The 16,896-nt window shown below is 49.5% G+C and overlaps 1 pseudogene across 1 annotated transcript; it reads right to left on the reverse strand.

The window, feature by feature from the left end:
* Positions 1 to 2,511: 2,511 nt before the first annotated feature.
* On the reverse strand, positions 2,512 to 3,443 carry LOC306816380 (olfactory receptor 14A16-like; annotated as a pseudogene). The gene has a single exon. The product of its transcript is annotated as an olfactory receptor 14A16-like (transcript).
* Between the last annotated feature and the right edge of the window lie 13,453 nt (positions 3,444 to 16,896).

The following is a 16,896-nucleotide window of genomic DNA, read 5'->3' on the forward strand; positions in this document are numbered from 1 at the left end:
CTCCCTGAGCTCCTGAGAGCTCTGCAGTCCCTGCTGCCATCCCATCTGCCCAGGCCAGCCCAACAGCCCTGGCCTTGGGGCTCTGCAGAGCTGCTCCTGCTCCAGGCCCAGAGCCCATCCCAGAGCTGGGGCAGCCACAAAGCTGTGCCCATTTCTACTCATTCCTGCTCTGATCAGGATGGATCCTCTGACACTTGGAGGATGCTGATGAATTTTACTGTTCAAGAGGCCTCTTCTTTCTTGAGTTCTTCAGTTCAGGAATTCAGTGGCAAAGACACGTAAACATTTCTGCAAAACACCCAAACAAGAAACACATCTGGGAATAATTTAAGTTTTCAATTCTTCTGTGGTTAATTAGAAAGATTTCAGATGTGTATTCCAAGTGAATATACTTTATTGGAAACAATGCAGAGAGAACATTTGTATTGTTGTCTTTTCCTGTTTATAGAAGGATATAAACAATGCCCAAATAATACTGACCCACAGCAATGTTTAATGCAGTATGAATAGATATGAAATTGAAGACCCTTCAGGGCTGACAATCAATAACACTTTGTCCCCACCCCCTTTCAAGCATTTCCCTCACCCAACCCTTCGGACTCCTATGGATCAGGTATGGTGTGGCCAGCAGGAGCAGGGCAGTTATTCTTCCCCTGTAGTCAGCACTGGTTGGGCAGCACCTTGAGTGCTGTGTCCAGTTCTGGGTCCTCCAATTTAGGAAGTAAGTGGAGGGGCTGGAGCATGTCCAGAGAAGGGCAAGAAGTCTGGTGAGGGATTTGGAACACAAGTCTTGTGATGAGCGGTTGAGGGAGCTGGAGTTGTTATCCTGGAGAAGAAGATCTTCAGAGAAGCAAGATAGTGTCAGGGCACAGGTTGGACTCTGTGATCCTCAAGGTCTTTTCCAGCCTTGCTGATTCTGTGATTCTCTGAAACCACCCCTGGTGCAGTTGCAGGATGAGCCCTGGGTCTCCTCTTCACAAGGTCCAGCAGCCCAGGTCCCTCAGCTTCGCCACACAGCCCCAAAGCCCATCCTGTCAGTTCTGCAGAGCCTCTCCAGCCCCTCCTCACTGCCCAGAACAGGGAGCCCCCCACCCAGACACAGCAGCTCAGATGTGACCCCCCCGGCCTGTGGTGCCTCTGGCAAGGGAGCAGCAGGAGGCACTGCAGGAGCCTGCAGACAATTCCTGAATTCACTTGTAGAATGATCTTGATTCTCAAGGGATGTTTGCATGATGCCCACTTAAGAACTGAAATGGGGAGGGAGATCAGAGAGGAAAGGACAAACAGGGATGGGCTATTTGTAGGCGAGGGAACAGCGTTGGACAGCAGGAAGATATTAGTACCAGAAAGAGGAAAGAAAGTAAAGGTGAAGCAAAGGAAATGCTCAGGGCAGTTTGGGGGTGGCTGCCAATAATCCCTGGTTCTGATCAACAACATCTGCAGTGGGACAGCAAACTCACAGCTCACATCAACTTTCTAGTTGACTTCAGAAGCCTCGACAAACCTGAGTGGTTTCCCTCCCATTCCCCAGCCCTTGCTGGCCCCAGGGGCTGATGCCATTTGTGCTCACTCAGTTCCATCTCCCCATAGCAGCACCATGGGGGTGCTGACGCCTGCTCTGTGCAGTGCAAACAGGGGCTCCTGAGCCAGTGTTGCCGTGTCTGTGCCTGCAAAGATGCAGCACCTGTGTGAGCTGGGGGAGAGGCCAGGGCTGCAGAGGGGGGATGTTGTTGGCAGGTGCATGAGGATGCTCTGGGACGCTGCCCTGGGCTGTCCAGCAGTGGGGATGGATCAGTCCCTGCTCTGCTGCTCCTTGCCAGGGTCTTCCCCTTGCAGGGACCTTGCAGAGCACCAGCCATGCTGTTTGCCCCCAGCCTGCCTACGTCCAGCCTTGGGCTGCTCACAGGGGTTTCCTCTGCTCAGCATTGGCCTGGCCAAGTGTTGTGGAGAGAGCCTGGCCAAGGAGCCTGGAGCCCCCAGGCCCTACCCTGAGGCGTCAGCGCTGCCCCAGCAGTGCCCATGGCCTGTCCCTGCTGCAGCCCTGGCACTGCCACCCCCAGGGCTGTGCCTGGCCCCGAGAGCACTCAGGCCCTGCAGCAACACGAGGGGCAGGAGGGCAGTGGGGCAGTGGCACGGGAGCAGCACTGGCAACACCAAGTGCTGCTGCTGGGCACAGCTGCTGTGCCAGCACTGATCTGCCTTAGCTCTGCACACAGACATTGCTGCTGCAGCTCCAGAGAAGGGAAGAAAAGGGGCATCTCCAGTGAAACTTTACTGGGAGAGAAATCTTTCAGTGTGTTTAAAGTCACAAAGACTGCAAGCCTTTATTCACACATTTTGTGGCCACAGGGAAGATGGAGAAACATAATGAGCAGTGGAACACAGAGTGGCTCTTTTTATTGACAATATGATAAATCTAAAATGAAGGAAAAGTAACCCCACAACCAAACCAAGAAGGAGTATTAAAGATGACTTTTATTACAAGTGGTTTTCAGCAATTTGGCTGGAAGTTTAATGTTCCTGAAAGCAGCCAGTCATTAGTGTCCACACTGCAGCTTTAAGCTCCTGGTTCCTCAGACTGTAGATGAGGGGGTTTAGGGCTGGAGGCACCACCGAGTACAGAACTGACAGGGCCAGATCCAGGGATGGGGAGGAGATGGAAGGGGACTTCAGGTAAGCAAAAATCCCAGTGCTGATGAACAGGGAGACCACAGCCAGGTGAGGTAGGCAGGTGGAAAAGGCTTTGTGCCGTCCCTGCTCAGAGGGGATCCTGAGCACTGCCCTGAGATCTGCACATAGGAGAAAACAATGAACACAAAACAACCAAATCCTAAACAGACACTAATAGCAAGAAGCCCAAGTTCCCTGAGATAGGAATTTGAGCAGGAGAGCTTGAGGATCTGTGGGATTTCACAGAAGAACTGGCCCAGGGCATTGCCCTTACACAGGGGCAGGGAAAATGTATTGGCTGTGTGCAGCAGAGCATTGAGAAAGCCACCAGCCCAGGCAGCTGCTGCCATGTGGGCACAAGCTCTGCTGCCCAGGAGGGTCCCGTAGTGCAGGGGTTTGCAGATGGACACGTAGCGGTCGTAGCACATGATGGTCAGGAGATAGTAGTCTGCTGATATAAAGAAAAGCAAGCAGAAAAACTGAGCAGCACATCCTGCAAAGGAGATGTTTCTGGTGTCCCAGAGGGAATTGTGCATGGCTTTGGGCACAGTGGTGCAGATGCAGCCCAGGTCAGTGAGGGCCAGGTTGAGCAGGAAGAAGAACATGGGGGTGTGCAGGTGGTGGCTGCAGGCTACGGCGCTGATGATGAGGCCGTTGGCCAGGAGGGCAGCCAGGGAGATGCCCAGGAAGAGGCAGAAGTGCAGGAGCTGCAGCTGCCGTGTGTCTGCCAGTGCCAGCAGGAGGAACTGGCTGATGGAGCTGCTGTTGGACATCGCTGCACTCTGTGAATTCTGACTTGTTGAAAGAAGATTTTGACAAGGTGGGAACAAATTCTTTGAGCCAATTCTAAAGAAAATATTCTTTAGAATCCTTTCAAATTATCTTCTCATACTTTGGTTGTAAATGTCAGTTCCTATTGTTTATATTTTAAACTGTGGGTTTTGCTGTTAATGTATTGCCCCCTTCGTTGAAGGGACAGAAATACTTTTCAGCATTGCTCTCAGCTGAACATTGGGGGCCCAGAGGGGAAAAAGGACTCCCCCTCCCAGAGCAGCCACACCTGCAGGCCCCACAGAGCTGGCACTTGGTGATTACACCTCTCTCCATTTCAGGGTCACTGCACTTAAAATTTTTTGCAGAAATAAAGAGGACTCTTTGAAATGTCCGGTTTCAAAATCCATTTCTCTTAACACTACTCTCTTTCCCTAGGTACCTGAAGATGGAGATTGATCTGGCTGTTTGCTGCCGGAAGTTGTGCCTACTGGGAGCTTTCTTCTCTATCCAAGGCTTGTCCCTACTATGCTGCCAGAGCCCAGCCTACCACTGGGGGCTCAGATCTGCCCTGCACACCTCCCAGCACAGGGCACTGCCAGGGGCAACTTCCTGGCAGCAGGTCTTAAGGGCAGCTCACACAAACACAAATGCTGCAAGCCAAGGTGCTGCTGCTGCTGTCTGTAGGCAGAGGAGGGTGAGGAGGCACTTTGTGAGGGAGATGTGAGGCAGATCTGCTGATGCTCAGTGGGACAGTGCAGGAGTCTCAGTGACACAGACACACCTGACAGCCCCTTCTCCTTGCCTTGAGGAGAAAGCTGAGAGCAGCTCTGGCCATGCAGCATCATCTGCACAGCAGGAGGAATCTGCCCTGATGGGGGTGGCTCCTTCCACCCCAACTTCTCCCCACAGTCCATGGGGAGCTGCCATGCAGGCTGAGAGCTGCCCCTATAATGTGGCACATGCCCTCGGCTCACCAAGAGCCCTGAGGGCTGCAGGAGCTGCTCTGCAGGACAGCCCTGGGCAGCCCTGGCTGCAGCCCCAGCTTCACTCTTGCAGCTGTCCCTGGCAGCAGGAGCCATCCTGCCCTGTCCCTCTGCTGCTGCCCAGGGCAGCCTCGCTCGGCAGCACATCCTCTCCTCCTCCTCCTCCTTCCTCTTCCTCCTCTCCTGAGAGTCCTCCTGACCACACTGGCAAGAGTGCTCTGGACACTAGTGCTTGGCTCCTAGTAGATCCCTTCCAGGAGCACAGGGGACATTGCCCTGGCACCCAACAGCCTCACCATGTCCAGGACTATGAAGATGTTTACACCAAGTGAAGTCTCAGCTCCATGTCTTCCCCACTCTGCATTGCCCTTTAGCCTGTCTGTGCCTGGCTCCTGTCCCCTCAGTGCCTGCAGGCAAGTGCCCTCATCCCTGCTGGGCTGGACGAGGAGCTGCTTCCTTCAGCAGAAATGCTCTTTTTGAAGCTCTTTTCCTTGCTTGAGCCTGGGAGCTGCCTCTGTGCCAGGAGACCAGCCCAGCTCAGCAGCACACGACACAGCACAAGGATTTTAATGACCCTCACAGGATTTGGTGGCTGTTTACATCAGATTAAGTCCTTCAGTGTTGTTAAGAACTTCTCAAGACTTCGAAGTTAACTTGGAACACCAAATTTTCCTGAAGTTTAATGGACTTCTGCTGAGAGGATATGTCTGTGAAGCTTGATCAATCTTTGCTATATTTCAGTGCCTCCATACCCTTACTAACTCTTTCCAGTGTGTCAAAATACAGGCTAAAGGACTAGCCTTAGAAATCTCCTTGCTTTGTCTAGTACTCATTACATCCTCCTTCTTGTCTTATCCTGTTTCCACCCAAATCTCTCTCCACACAGCCTCACAGTCCTTTCCCCATCTTTCTCCCACACACATGTCTGAGTTGCAGGTATTGAATGTGATTTCCCACACAAAACTTTACGATCTTAGGTTCAAAATCAGCTTGGTTAGGATGTCTCGATTTACACTGAGGGCATAGACCTTGCCGTCTCTCAGAGGAACATTAACAACGGTTTTTCACAAATCTTGCAACTGTAACAGTAGCCATGAAGACTGCCAACTTCTAGAAGCCCCTAAAGCCTCATAACACCCACAAAAGCAAGCTATTCCTCTTCTCTCTTGAATTTCCAGACCCTCTTGTGCAGACCCTTCCCAGTCCAAAGCTACCAACCTCCATGCTGAAGTTCGATATATTCCATCCAGTTAACAACACAGAAAACACAGGAAAAATGACCAGTTTGCTGCAATTGTAACTTTTGTCACAAGGTGGCAATATTACTCTAAATTACACAATGACCAGTGGCGGCAGGGGACCGGTTAAGCCCAAACACCGAGTGTTACAGGGAATACTGTCCCCCTTAAACAGGAATTACCCACACACAACCCGAATCCAAAAGTCAAAATCACTGCAGGGAAGGGTATCTCTTTATTAAGGAAGAAAGCATCCCCCTCTTGTCAACACAGCACACAGTATACAGCAATTTTAAACGATCACCCAATCACTTTGTTCTTCTCCAGCCGTTTCAGTTGCCCAAAATGAAAACACAGATCCAAGCTCCCGCTCGCTTCTTCCTAAGTACCTCTCACCAATCGCACAGTCATTCACAGAGGCAGGAGCCAATCAAAATAATGATTAAAACAGCAGCAATAAACAAGGATTTGACCAGTTCACCCAAAGAACTGCTGGTGGATCTCCCTGACAGAACAAACCCTTTCTGTGGCCACTGCACCCTCCCGATGATTGCAAGCAAAACTGCCCAGGCTTGCGCTGAGCACAGAACGTCTTCTGCATCTTGTCAGCTGCCTTTTAGCCATGTGTAGGCCTGACAGGCATACACATCATTTCAAACGTACAATTTTGTCTGCAGTCCAGCAACATGTCTTGTGTGTCCCCATGATGAGCAGCTGGGGACCGGAGGTCCTTCCAGGAAGGTCCCAGAGACATCCATAGCCCAGGTTGCTCTTGCAGCCAAACAGAGTTTCTCATGGCAAACTCGCCAATTGATAGAGAAAAAGGACTCTTCAGCCAGTTTAAGTTAGAAAGTAGTATATTTATTACAAAGCTGGGCAAGCCCAGGAGAAATACCCCACAAAGTTGTGCAAAATACCCATGGCTCTTGCCTTATTTTTTCCATCAAAATCTTACCTAGTCATTTAGTTATCCAATATGCCTATAGATATGAATTACCTAACACCCCATACTCTCACTTTGTATTAAAATTACCTCAAAGTTCTTTTGCACAGTCCTTGCACAGTACTTTTCTTCAAATGGGTCACTGGGCATTTGAAATGGGTCAGAGGTCTCCTAAGATGAAGTCAGGGAGTCTTCCTTGCCTTCAGCTTTTCACCTTGGTCTTGTTTCTAGGTTCTTGTGCCCTTTGACCGTAGTTCAAGTTCCCAACCTGGTTCTGGCTGGTTGCAGGGTCCAGGTGCAGTTATGGTTTCTTCACTTCAACAATATTCCAACTGCCCAACTTGACACAACAAAGCCAAGCAAGTGATTTATTTTCTTATCTCTACTGGTTCAGCCACTGATAATTAACTTTCTACATTGCTTCTACTCTGATCAGTATATGTATAGCTTCTATTCCTCAGCTAAGCTCTTAACCCTTTGATTTTTGCATCAGAAAGATGATACTATGATAGATGCAAACACAATCAAGGTGTTGTATGAGGATGCTCTGCCTGGAGTGCGGCAAAAACAGCTTGAAAAATGCCCTGTTTGCAAAGCTTTCAGTGGTGGATGGAGAAAGTTAAGCCAGGCTACTTTTGAATGTTGAGGAAATGCTGAAACTAGCCTGACTCACTTAAACTCTTCCTGTCCTTGCTGGCATGAGGAGCCCCTCAGCCTTCCCTGCTCCAGGCTGGACAAGCTCATCTCTCTCAGCCTCTTCTCACAGCCAAAGGGTTCCAGCCCCATCCTGGAGGCACTTCCCTCACCCTGCTCCAGCTGCCAGACATCTTTGCTGCCCTGGGGAACCCAAACCAGGCCCCAATGCCCTGGATATTCCCCATCCTTGATGTCCTGGTTACACAGCCCCAGCCCCTTGTGCCCGTGTCAGGCTCTGGGGTGGATTTGTGAAACATCCTTGGTGGAAGCTGTGGCCCAGGTGGAATTGGGGGAACCCAGGGGAACGGGGGACCCTGCTAGGCGTGAACAGCATTGCACTTCTCTGAGTAAACTGTGAGTGGATGCTGAGGCAGAGTGACCAGCCAGAATAACAACACAGAAAACACAGAGAAAAATTACCAGTTTGCTGCAATTGTAACTTTTGTCACAAGATGGCAGTCTTACTCTAAAATACACAATGACCTCCTGCAGTCTGAATTGGAGGCACTGCAGGTCAGCGACAGCCATTCTGTGTCTGGAATGCTCAGCAGATGCTCAGCCTGGGCAGCTCCTGCAGCCCCAGGGCCAGCCTCACTGCCCAGCACAGCAGCAGAGAGTTGGCCCTGGGGCTCCTCAGGCAGCTGCTGCTGCCCCAGGGACAGGGCAGCCTCTTGCCAGGGCTCCTCTGCACCCCAGGGGCTCCTGCCCTGCTCCTGGCACATTCCAGCTGCCCACAGAGCCTGTGCCAAGGGAACACGTCTGTGCTGGCCTGAGCAGTCACTGCTGCAGCCCCTGCCCTGCTCCCAGAGCCCGAGCTGGGGCTGCTGCTCTGCAGAGCACGGGGGCTGTGCTGCCCGGGGCCCTGGGCTGCCTCTGCTGGGCTCTGCTGCTCAGCCTGGGACACAGAGGCAGCTGATGGTGCTCCCTGCACTGACCCCCTTCCACATAGGCTCTGCTGGGGCCATGCAGAGTCTCAGAGGTGCCTGCCTTGTTCCAGGGCTGCCAGATGGTCTTGGGGCTACCCTGCATCCTCCTGGGGAAGGTGCCTGAGGCTCAGAGCACTCAGTGCCCAGACTGCTTTCCCTGTCCCTGCTGTGTACCTGGGGCTCAGAGCACTCAGTTCCAGACTCCTTTCCCTGTGCCTGCTGTGTCCCTGGGGCTGCAGAGCTCTCCTGGTCACAGCAGACATTCAGTCCTTGATCTCAGGATGACCCCACCGTGGGCAGGCCTGTGCCCAGTGAGCTCCACTTCCTGCTGCTCCCTGGCACACCCTGTCCCTGCAGGTCTCCTGTGCTCTCCTGGCAGCTCCCAAGGCCCTGCAGACAAACATTGCCCTGCCATCAGCCCTGGGACAAGCTGCAGAGCCCCAGCAAGGTTCAGCACAGACCATTCACCATCTGCTGGGCACTGGCCACCAACAAGACAAACCTGACCCATACCTGAGTCCTTTGATGGCCACACTGGGATCCTGATCTCATCCCACTGAGCCCTGAGAGAACAGGGAACACAAGAAGCCTCTTCAGAGTCTGTTCTTTAGGCCTGTTGCTGAGAGTGACTCAGGAGGAGAACAAAGCCTTCCTGTCCTGCCCTCAGGAGACCCCTTTGCTGGTGGAGCTGCTGTGCTGGAGCCCAGCTGTGTCCCAGCAGTGCCCATGGCCTGTCCCTGCCTGTGATCACAGCTGCGACATGCAGCAGGACAGTGACCAAGCTGCCAGATCACTGAGGCCTTACAACCACAGAAGGGATGGCAAGGAGAGGGTGGAGTTGGGAAGAGAAGATGTGGCAAGAGCCAGGGCCATTGTCCCTGGCTCTGCTACTGTGCTGGGAGTCCCTCCACTTCTGCTCACAGGCACTGCCCTTGCAGAGACAGAGAAGGGCTGGGGAAGCACCTGGGTCACACAGGGCAGAGCAGGACACTTTATTTTACCTCAATGCACAATGATCATGGCTCCTTACTGTCTATGCTGAACACAAGCACAGTAGATACTGATGTAGCAATGCTGTGACTAAAGGCATCCCTTTATGGAAAATACTATGAAAAGTTAAAAAAAAAAAAAAAAATGAAGAGTAGAACACACGAAATAGAAAGACATGGAACTAAGCAGTCTGGGCAGTCTGTAATGAGTTCCATTATGAATGCTATGCAGAAACAAACAGGCACTTGATTGTTTCTGGAAACACAGAGTGGTCATATTCCTCAGGGCATTTATACTGTTTTTATACAGTTTTTCATAGCCTGGAGCAGAGGTCTTTCTTTTCGTTGTTGCACACATTAATGTAGTCTTTCTCTGCATTGGGCTGGACAAAACCATGTCTGGGAAACTATGAAATTGGTGAATGCAGATCTCAGTTTATGGGAAGTCGGCATTCAGATGTAGTTTTCCTGATGGCTCTGGTTATCTTAATCATCAATAATTGACGGGTTCTCATCACTTGGGTGTTTCCTGAACAGTTTCTGAAAGGGCTATCTTCGAACAAGTAATTATTTGGCTTTTGACTGGGAATTACCACCAGTTGAGAATAATTTCAGAAACCCACAGTGGTGGGGACTAATAATGGTAACTCCTTGCTTTTTGTGTGGGCGGAGGATTTTTCATTGTGGACCAGGGTGACAACCAAGTTGGGTCCTTCTCTTCTGTAGAGGGTGCAACAAGAGATGGCATTTTATATCTAGTAAAAGGAGACCTATGTGCCCCAGGTATGCCCTGGAACTCCTGAGATCCTATAATTAAGATGTAGCACATGATCAGTTTGAGATAGTGAGCCCTGTCTGTGGGTAAGGGTTAAAGCCGGAGAATTTGAATATTTTTGAAAAAGACTGGGAATGGTGCCAGCTTGGTAAAATGAATTATAACGCTCCCCTTGTAGTTTAACTTCTTGTATTTGAGATACAAGGGTGTATTTATGGAATTTCTGCCTGGTCAAATAGGAGAAGGAAGCAGCCAGCTGTTTGAGCTATTGTAGAAGGGGAATTTTGAATAACAGAAGACAGAGCAGAAAGAATCAGGACTGCGTGTGCTCAGTATTTTCGGAGGGGTTGTTGTTGGGTTGATCAGGGGGGTGTGGTCAATTGGATTTGTCATTGGGGTGGTCAGTGGGTGTGGTCAGTGGGGTGTTGGCACTGGTTTCTAGGATATGGGTGTGGTCAGTGAGTGTGTGTAGTGGTTATGGTCAGTGGGTGTGATCATTGGAGGTATGGTCATTTGGGTGGTGAGTGGGATGTGGTCAGTGGGTAAGGTCAGCAGGTGTGATCAGTCAGCGGGTGATCAGTGCGTCACCTGTTCCTATTTCTGTTCCATCATTCCTCCTCTGATGAGGATGGATCCTCAGCCACTTGGAGGATGTTGATGAATTCTACTACTCCAGAGACCTCTTCTTTCTTGAGGTCTTCAGTTCCGGGATTCAGTGACAAAGGCTCATAAACATCTGTTAAAAACACCCATAAGAAAAGCTCCTGGGGATAACTTAAGTTTTCAAATCTTTGGTGGTTAATTGGATAGATTTCAAAAATGTATTCCAAGTGAGTATACTCTATTGAAAACAATGCCTAGAGAAGCAATTTCTCTTGGTTCTTTTCCTGTTTATAGATGGATATCAGAACTGTCCAACTGATATTGACTCCCAGAACCTTCTAATGCAGTCTGAATAGATATGAAAATCAAGACCCTTCATGATGGTCAATCAATCACAATTTTTCCCCATCCCCATCCCCTCCTCACCATTTCCCTTATCCAACCCCTCAGACTCCTGTGGACCAGGAACAGTGCAACCAGCAGGCTCAGAGCAGTGATTCTTCCCCTGTGCTCAGCAGTGGCTGGGCAGCACCTCAAGTGCTGTGTCCAGTTCTGGGCCCCAATTTAGGAAGGATATGGAGGAGCTGGAGAGTGTCCAGAGAAGGACTACAAGGCTGGTGAGGGATCTGGAACACAAGTCCTGTGAGGAGTAGTTGAGGTAGTTGGGGATATTTATCCTGGAGGAGACTCAGAGATCTCATCACCCTCTCCAACTCCCTGACAAGAGGTTGCAGCCAGGTGGAGTTGGGCTCTTTCCCCAGGGAACAGTGACAGGACAAGAGGACACAGCCTTAAAGCTGCACCAAAGAAGTTTTAGGATGGACATTAATAAATATTCTTCACAAAGAAGGGGATTGGGCATTTGAATGGGCTTTCCAGGGAGGTGGATGAGTCACTGTCCCAGGAAGAGTTTCAGCATAGACTGGATGTGGCACTGAGTGCCATGGTCTGGGTGACAGGGTGGTGTTAGTTAGTTGGTTGGTTAGTTAGTTAGAAGTTTAAGATGTATCATTACTAGTTTGTGAAGTGTTATATGATTGGTTGAAAAATGCACATGGCAGCAAAGCTGTGGGAAGCAAAGCAATTTATGATTGGTGATAAAAGACGTTAGCAAAGTTCATAAGAAATATGTGATTGGCTAAAAAACTAATGAAAGGCATTGTAACTAAGAATGAGATGGCTTCTGATATTATGGCATTCGGTGTAACACCTTTAATGTCTCACCCTTCTATGAGACTGGTGCAATAAAGCAATAAACTGTCTTTTACAATGTCTCTGAGTTGCCCATCTTTTGTTATAATGATCTTCTGACAGGCATATTTTGGATCTCAAGCCTGCTAATTGAAATCAATCTGGATTCAAAGATACCAGGTCTGCCCAAAAGAAATCCATAGGGATTTAGAGACACCAGGTCTACCCTGTTTAAGTTTTGGTGGATTTATGGACACCCAGCCTATCCATTGACTTCAAAAGGACTTTTGTGGAACTTTGGTGCTAAAATGGGACGATTTGGGTAAAATGTGGGGGAAATGTTGGGCTCAGCTTCAGGAATTTCCCTTCGAGGATCATGATGCTGATTCTGTGGAAGTCCTGGATGAATTCCTGGAAGCCAATTCCGAATCCCTGATCCCACACCTGTGACCTGTGTTGGAGCTGTGCCTCCAGTTAAGCCCAAAAAACTCAATTTTCAGTTCAAATTCTGGGAATTCTGAAGCGAAAATCGGGACTTTTAGAAATGAAATTTTGGGAGCACCGAGTTTAGCCATAGAAGTCAATGGGAATTTAGGGACACCAGGTCCACCCAGTCAAAGCGATGAGGATTTTTGGGACACAAGTTTTGGGGGCCCTAGGTGTTTTGGGTGATCCAGTGATCCAAGATGTACTCAGGTGTATCCAGGTGATTTTTGCCATGATCCAGGATTTCCTGGTGATCCAGGTATATCCAGGTGATTTTTGGGGATGTCCAGGTGATGTTCGGAGCACCCAAGTGTCCTGACTTTCCTGAATGGGCTGGGAAAAGATAATGGCCACTGTTGCCTCCTTTTGGTCAACGTGGACACAGATCATCCTCAGTGGTGCGGGGGCTGTCGGGGGGCACCCCAACATTCAGGGTTACCCCTCAACTCCAGGCGAGGGCCCCAGAGGTGGGAGGGAGCCCTGAGTTACCTCAGGAGATGATGCAGCGCAGGTACACCCAGGCTCTTTGGTCTGTGTGGTCAGTTCAGATGGCATTCTGCACTGGCTCCAGCTCAGAAGTGGGCAAAGAGGGCGCCCCAAAATCTCGGGGGAGCAGTGGGGTCACCCAAATTGATGCACAGGAAAACTTTAAAACCCACAAAGTAAGTTAAAGGTATATATTTTATTCAGCACTGAGGTGCATGGGGGATAGCTCTTCCAAAAACATGCACACCTTCGGTGACCTGCACCTCTTTTTTTTCTCTACAAACTAGGATTGCACAATGCATCTAATACATATTAATTTCCTAATCCATCCTGTCCCCGCTTCATATTAAAATTAGCTCCACGGCACTTTGTGACTGCACACTGCTCCTAGTTGTTTGTCCTGGTGGCTGTCTGGGATGAAGTAAGCAGTCTTCCTCTCAGTTTGAACTTTTAACCTCACCTTCTTTGCATCTTAGTCTTAGGTTCCTTTCCAGACTTTGATACCAATTTTTGCTGGCTCAAGGGTCTAAGGAGTCCTCGTTATCTGGAATGGGCCTCACTCTTCCATCCTGCTTGAACATTCTTGGCCCTCTATCTTATCTTGAAGCCTTGCTCTGCCCTGTTCTTGCAAAGACAGTGAATGTTAAGCACTCAGAGAATATTGCCAGTCCCCTTCTAGTGAAAGCATCCTCCTGTATTTGTTCCCTTAACTCATTAATTTTAATTTTAATTTTCCCTTTTTCAGTTTCACAATGGCTCCATAGTTCTATGAGCCCCAGTTCTTCGTCCTTGACCCTTGGTTCCATAGGGGTCTGGAGTCTCGATGGTCCCTCTGATTCCATGAGGCACCAGAGTGTCCCAATGTTCTTTTTGTTTCCATGAGGTTCTGTAGTGTCTCCACGGTGTCTTTGGTTCTGCTTTCCATGTCACAACTGACCCATGGTTCTATGAGGTTCCACAGTGTCACCATGGTCGCTGTCAGAGGCTGGATGAGATCAATGTCCCAGACTCCTTGGGATGAGCTGTCAATTAGTCACAGAGCAGGCTGGTGCTGATCCAGGCTCTGATTGTCAGAGCAATCATAAGTCCCACTTGGGGGAAGGCCCATGAAGGCCCAGGGGCTTAAAAAAGCGCGAAGCACGTTCTCAGTCCAAGTCCCTGTCTGCTCCTGTGGTCTGTGTCACACCAAAGGCAATGCTGCACACTCATCCCTGGAGCCCCAGCCCAGCTCCTGAGTGACCAAATGACAAAAGTCCTGCCTGGGGGAAGGACCCAGGAAGACCAAGGAGAATTTAAGGCAGACCACTAGGCAAGAGCACATCTTGATGCTACCTCCTCTTGGAATTTCTGTCTGAACAGTACTGGAATCCAAGAGTGTGCATCTCTGTATCTTTTTTGTCTTTCTCTCTGGTTTTTTATTTCTTCTGTTTCTGTCCTCTTCCAAATTTTGAGTAACTTGGGGAAATGGGAAATACTAGACAGCGTCATGGACTGCTGAGATCCTGCCTGCTTCCCCCTCCCCCCAGAGTGGCCAGACCGGCCCATGACGTACCTGGAATGCTGCCCCTGACAAATTTTTCGAAAAACCCCAGGGCCAAGGGGGAGGGGAGGCCATCAGCCTGTGAGTGCTGCCTCATAAGTTGATATGGTCCTCAAAAATAGTTATGGGAAAACTGTAAGTTGAGGAAGGGATTTTTGCAAAGTGATCAGATTTACATTCTTCTGACAGGCTGATTCACTGTGTCACAGCGCCGGGAGAAAACTGTTTTCTTGTGGTAAAATCTCCATAGACTGATGAAAAGTTCTCCTCACCCAAGCAAATGGGTGAAAGGCTATTAATAATGATGGTAATTTGACTGATCCGTTTCTGTATGTTATCAGTGTGAAAGAAAAGAAGTTGTAGGGGGAAGAGAAATGTTCTGAAAGATTTATTGAGATTTTTTTTTTTTTGTCGTTTCTAGTAATAAAGTTTTTTCTTTGTACCATTTAAAGTTTGATCTAGTTTTGCCTTTCTCCTAGTCCCATCTCACAGCAGAAAATGAGTAAATAATTCTAGAGGGTGCACTGGCAATTTGGCCAATGTTAAATCCACGACAAGCAATATTGAACTCTTCTTTCTTGACCTTTTCAGTTCAAGGATTCAGTGAGAAAAACTCATAAACATTTGTTCAAAACACCCAAACAAGAAAAGCCCTTGGGAATAATTGGACTATTCAATTCTTCTGTGATTAATTAGACATATTTCAGTAGTGTATTCAAAGTGAATATGCTATATACTCTATTGAAAACAATGCAGGGAGAAGTATTTTGTCCTGATTTCTTTTTGTATTTATTGGTTGATACCAGCACTGTCCAATTGATATTGAAACCCTGAATCTTCTAATGAAGTCTGAATAGGTATGAAAATCAAGACCCTTCATGGATGACAATAAATAACACTTTGTCCCCACTCCCTCCGTCTAATTCCCTCATCTGACAACTGGAACTACAATGAATCAGCAATGGTGTGGCCAGCAGGAACAGGACAGTGATTCTTCCCTTGTGTTCAGCACTGGCTGGGCAGCACCTCAAGTGCTGTGTCCAGTTCTGGACCAAAAATTAGGGAAGACATGGAGAGGCTGGAGTGTGTCCAGAGAAGGGAACCAAGGCTGGTGAGGGGTCCGGAATACCAGTCCTGTGAGAATCAGCTGAGGGAGCTGGGGATGTTTATCCTGGAGAAGAGGAATCTCAGGTGAGACCTCGTCACTCTCTACAACTCCCTGACAGGAGGGTGCAGGCAGGTGGAGGTTGGGCTCTTTTTTCAGGGAAAAGTCACAGGGAAAGAGGACACAGACTTAAGCTACACCAGGGGACAATTAGGCTGGACATTTGGAAATATTCTTCACTGAAAGGGTGATTGAGCATTGGAATGGGCTGCCCAGGGAAGTTGGTGAGTCACCATCCCTGGAAGTCTTTAAGGAAAGACTAGACATGGCACTGAGTGCAATGGTCTGGGTGACAAGGTGGTGTTGGGTCATAGGTTTGACTTGATGCTCTCCAAGGTCTTTTCCAACCTGGGTGATTCTGTGATGATTGTGACACTGCAGGGCCCTGGGGAAGCAAGGGGCCATTGTGACACTGCAGGGCCTCGTGGAACTGAGAGGACCAGAGTGACACTGTGTACAACATGGCACCACAGAGCCAAGGGGCCACTGTGACACTGTGGGGCTGCATGGAAGCAAGGAGTCTATTGTGACACTCTGGGTCCTTGTGGAACCACAGAAGCCACTGTGACGCTGCAGGGCCTTGTGGGACCATGCAGAGCATTGTGACAGAGCAGGACCTTGTGTAATGATGGGACCATTGTGACACTGCAGGGAACCAAGGGGTCACTGTTGCTCCTCAGGGACTCAGGGAATGAAGGAAACATGTTTGACACTGTGGTACCCCTTGGGACCAAGAGGCCATTGTGACACTGTGGGAGCAAGGAGAGCATTGCTGCACTGCAAAACCTCATGGAACCAAGGATCCACTGTGACACCGCAGGGCCCAAGGATCCAGGGTACTCTGGGATACCAAGGGCTCCCATGGCAACAGAGGGACATTGTGACACTGGGAGGCCTCATAGAATCATGGAGACCATTGTGACATCCTAGGGCTCTATGGAACTGTGGTGACCAAGTTGGCTGGGAGTGTGGATATGCAGGAGGGTAGGAAGGCTCTGCAGAGGGGCCTGGACAGGCTGGATCCAGGGTTCAAATCCAACAAGTTGAGGTTTAAAAAGTTCAAGTTCCATGTCCTGCACTTTTTTGCACTTTTTGTTGCCGCAACAACCCCTGCACTGCTACAGGCTGTGGAGAGATTGGCTGGACAGAGGCCAGGCAGAAAGAGACCTGGGGGTACTGATGGACAGTAGGCTGGAAATGAGCCAACAGTGTGTCCAGGTAGCCAAGAAGGCCAATTGTACCTGGCCTGGATCAGGCATCGTGTGGCCAGCAGGGCAAGTGCAGTAATTCTTGCCCTGAGCTCAGCACTGATTGGCAGCACCTCAAGTTCCTTGTCCAGTTTTGGGCCCCCCAATTTAGGAAGGACATGGAGGGCCTGGAACGTGTCCAGAGAAGGGCAACAAGGCTGGTGAGGGGTCTGGAACACAAGTG

Source organism: Erithacus rubecula, assembly GCF_903797595.1.
Source record: "Erithacus rubecula genome assembly, contig: scaffold_548_arrow_ctg1, whole genome shotgun sequence".
NCBI classification, from domain to species: Eukaryota; Metazoa; Chordata; class Aves; order Passeriformes; family Muscicapidae; genus Erithacus; species Erithacus rubecula.